Source organism: Microcebus murinus, chromosome 14 (genome assembly GCF_040939455.1).
Source record: "Microcebus murinus isolate Inina chromosome 14, M.murinus_Inina_mat1.0, whole genome shotgun sequence".
Taxonomy (NCBI): Eukaryota; Metazoa; Chordata; class Mammalia; order Primates; family Cheirogaleidae; genus Microcebus; species Microcebus murinus.
Genome location: NC_134117.1, coordinates 6,168,247 through 6,172,467, shown reverse-complemented (window position 1 = coordinate 6,172,467; position 4,221 = coordinate 6,168,247). Strand labels below are relative to the sequence as shown.

The 4,221-nt window shown below is 55.1% G+C and overlaps 1 long non-coding RNA gene across 1 annotated transcript; it reads right to left on the bottom strand.

Moving 5' to 3' along the window:
* Positions 1-367: 367 nt before the first annotated feature.
* On the bottom strand, positions 368-3,955 carry LOC105880366 (uncharacterized). The gene is made up of 3 exons (XR_012922937.1): positions 3,637-3,955; positions 2,666-2,803; positions 368-1,657 (listed from the first exon to the last, which is right to left on the bottom strand). It is a non-coding gene; the product is annotated as an uncharacterized LOC105880366 (long non-coding RNA).
* Positions 3,956-4,221: the final 266 nt, after the last annotated feature.

The following is a 4,221-nucleotide window of genomic DNA, read 5'->3' as shown; positions in this document are numbered from 1 at the left end:
GTAAGCTTAGCTCACAGCAACCTCAAACTCCCGGGCTCAAGAAATCCTCCTGCCTCAGCCTCCTGAGTAGCTGGGACTACAAGTATGTACCACCATGCCTGGCTAATTTTTTTTCTATATATTTTTAGTTGGCCAATTAATTTCTTTCTATTTTTAGTAGAGACGGGGTCTCACTCTTGCTCAGGCTGGTTTTGAACTCCTGACCTTGAGCTATCCTCCTGCCTTGGCCTCCCAGAGTGCTAGGATTACAGGCGTGAGCCACCGCCCCCGGCCTAAAACATTATTTATTGTTTACCTGAAATTTGGACTTAACTGGAGGTCCTATATTTTACATGGTGACTTTACTCTTTGATAACAACCTGTATGAAGAAGTTGCTAAGAAATATTGTCCTAAGAAATGATGTTTCTGTGTGTGCACGCATGTGTGTGCATGTGTGTGGGTGTGTGAGAGAGAGGGAAACAGGGAATCTATGTGTTAGTTTGTGGAATAGAAACAGCAAATCAGAACAGTCAAGTTCGAAGCTGTCTTGTCACATGGACACTGAGCCGTTGTCCGCATGGCAGCCTGACTGGCTGGGGAGGTCCCGCTGGCTGGAGGGTGTGTCTGCTTAGAGGCCGGTGACGGTGACATCCCTCGTTCCCAGGGCAGTGGGGACCGCACCTGAGGGGCGAGTCTGACGGTGTCTCAGGATACCGCCATGTTCTAGTTTCCAAACAGCAATAGCCCCCAGTGGGGACGGACGGTGGCTTTCCCATTCCCGCCATTCGCCCCCAAACCTGCAGATGGAAATGTCCGTGTAACACGAAGAGCCGGTGACCGTGCAGAGCACACGTGAGGCTCCTGTGTCCGGCTGTCTGCAGTTTGTGCGGAAGGGGAGCAGGGGCCTGCTGGGCTGCCAGCTGTGTGTCCAGGTGCCCTGCCAAGCTGGCCCTGGGGGACACTAACACGTCCTTGAGACCTGCCTGGGTCCGTCTGTCCACTGAGAGGATGCAGGCAAAGCAGCTTCTTGAGGCTTCCGGATAAACCTGTCCCGGATGTTGTCACTCCAGAGAAGAGTATAAAGGCTAATTTGATAACAGACCCTTCGGTTCTGGGAGCTGCACAGAGTGAGAAGCACCTGGCAGTGGGCGCTGCAGGTGGGAGTGTTCTGGACTTAGCACCCACATTCCGGAAAGGTGGGCGATGGCTTCATGAGCACCACTCCCTGGAAAAGGCCTCCTGCTGTAGGAAAAAGCCCACTCGGGCCTGCTCTGGAAAGTACCGCAGTGCTTTCAAGTAACCAAGTTGATCTTCACCTCCTGCCCCTTGTCCCGCTGCCATCTTGCACCAGAAGCTGCTCGCAGTCAGTGTGGGGAGCTCAAAGGCGGGACCAGACTGGCCCAGCACGTGCTGGGAGTTTACTGGGAACTCTGCTAAGCTGTGATGCCAATTCCTAATCGGGGGGATTGATTTCTTTTGAGAGAAAGGTGGGTTGGCAGGGTGATTTCGTTCCTCAACATCCAAAAAGGAACACGCTCAGGCCTGGCTGTGGGTGAGTCAGGGATGGTCTCAGTCCTCTGACTCTACTTAGTGACTCAATGACCTTCGGGCGAGTGCTTGACCTCTGTGTGCCTCAGTTTCCACATCTCTAAAGGTAATTGCGATTGGTTGATGGAGCTGAAAGAGAACAGATAGGTGAGGCACGTGGCTCATGGCAGGCACCCAGTTAACCCATAGAACACCTGCTACATGCCAGGTGCTGTTTTAGGTGCTTTGCATATATTCACTCACTTCATTCTCAAGATAATCCAATGGCTGTGGTTATACCCATTTAGCAGATGAGGAAATTATGGTCTGTAGCAGGCACTGATACATATACCAGTCTGGTAGATGGGGGTAGAGGGGCTGGTAAGTGCCATCAAAGGGCTGTGAAAGGGACCAAGAGAAAGGGGGTGGGACTAACTTAGATTAGGGAAGGGTGGGAAGGCTTCTTGGTGGTGGTGGGTTTTAACAGGGCCTTGAAGGGCTGAAAGAATGTTACTGGGTGGAGAAGGGATGAGGGTGTTTCAGATGGGGCACGGGAGGGGCACAGGTGGAGGCAGGGGTGTATGAGAGGAGCAGCTCGTCCTGCTGAGCTGCAGCTGGGTGCACATCTGTGTGTGTGCATGTGTGTATATGTGCATGTACACATGCATGTGTCTGTGGGCATGCATGTTTATATGTGCACACACGCATCTCTGTGTGCACATATGTATATGTGCATGCACACATGCACGTCTCTCCGTGATCATATGTATATGTGCATGTACACATGCATGTGTCTCTGTGTGCACGTGTGTTTATATGTGCATACATATATGCGTGTATTTTTTTTGGTGTGGTTTTGTGTGTGCACGTGTGTGTGTGTTGTGGTGGGGGATGGAGGAGGTCGAAAGCTCGGCCAAGTCCTTTGAGTTTTATTCTGTGGCAAGTGGCACTATCTCCCGGGTGCAGACTCTGAACCTAAACCACTTTTTAACTCTCTATTATTGGATCTGTCCATCTCTTTAATAAGATGTTTTTAATGCCAGTGAAAGCATGCCCTTTCCGATCAAGACGGGCCGCTGGCCTTGACATTTAATGGGAAACAGAGCCCAGGCCTGAAGAGACAGAGAGTGAGAGAGCACACGTCCTCACGGCGGTCACCTGCAGGCGGGTGGACAGGTCTGGCTGGTTTCGGGGACCGTGTTGGTGCGGCTGGGCCTGTGCGTGGAGACAGTGCACGGCTGCACAGCAGCGCTGGGGAGACGCTGGTGTCTCCCGCGGTTTGCCGACACGTCACCCCTGTTGGGAAATTTAAGGGACATGTATGGACATGGCTGTAACAGAAGACGAAACGTGCCGCGTGTCCCAGGGTGCCTGCGAAGTGCTGTGGGGGAGGGGGTCCCTCTGGGGTCTGAGGGGAAGGCCCTGTGGGCCAGGGGACCCCACAGCCGGCCTCCCATTGTGGGGCGACCATTCTAGTCTGTGGACGCGGCTTGAGCAAGACCCACTGGTGGAATGGGGCGGCCTTGGCCAGCGGGCGCATGGGCGCTGAGGAGACAAGCTCTGAGGAGGGGTGAGGGAGGAGTTGGCAAAGGTGGGAGGCATGGGCGCTGAGGAGACAAGCTCTGAGGAGGGGTGAGGGAGGAGTTGGCAAAGGTGGGAGGCATGGGCGCTGAGGAGACAAGCTCTGAGGAGGGGTGAGGGAGGAGTTGGCAAAGGTGGGAGGCATGGGCGCTGAGGAGACAAACTCTGAGGAGGGGTGAGGGAGGAGTTGGCAAAGGTGGGAGGCATGGGCGCTGAGGAGACAAGCTCTGAGGAGGGGTGAGGGAGGAGTTGGCAAAGGTGGGAGGCATGGGCGCTCCAGGAGGGGCTGGGGCAACAGGTGTGAGCCAGGAGAAAGAGGTTTTATTGCGGCCACCCCGAGGCTCGGGACTCCTCTGCAGCCTCCGAGGGCCGTGGGAAGAGGGTGGCCAGGGAGCGCAGACGCTCACTGCGGCCCTAGCGAGAGGGGGTTCCCGGAAGAAGCACCCGGACTCAGTGGGACTGCTGGAGACCGGTGTGGAGCAGAAGGAAGGGGCCTGGGAGGAGCTGCTTGGCCTCGAAGCACAGCAGAGTCCCCTGCTGTCGCCCACCTGGTTGAAGCATCTGGCCCACTCCTGGTTGCCTACAACACTGTCGGGGGGGACAGGTTTCCCTTTGCCCTTGAGGGCGACCTCCAGGGTGTCGTGTGCCGCACACTGGCTGGAGGCTCTGGGCTCTGGGCAGGGCTGTCCATGCGTCACACGGCGGAAAGCTCACGTCCTGTCGTCAGTAGTCCCGAGTCACACCGGGGAGAACTGTTCCCAAGCCAGCTGGGGCAGGAGCAAGGACCGGAGGAAGTTTCGGCGGCTTTTAGAATCTTCTGGCAGAAGCCATTATTCCACCAGGAATACATGTGCTTCACGAGAACTGCAATAAAAGCTGGGAAAATATGACAAGCTATGATAGACAGAGCCGTACAAGAATGACAAGCCATGTGACAAGATGGTATTTTGGGGCTGGGAGGGAGTTCGCAATAATTGCCGCATTCCCAGCCCTTCTCCGAGCCGCTGGGGCTGGCGCGTGCCGCTTGGGGAGAAGGGGGGATCGTGTGGCTCTAATTTCAAGCCTTGTTCCTGTGATGCTTCCTGGCGGAGTGACGTTAAATAATGATAATTATTACAGAGCCCTGCGCTTTG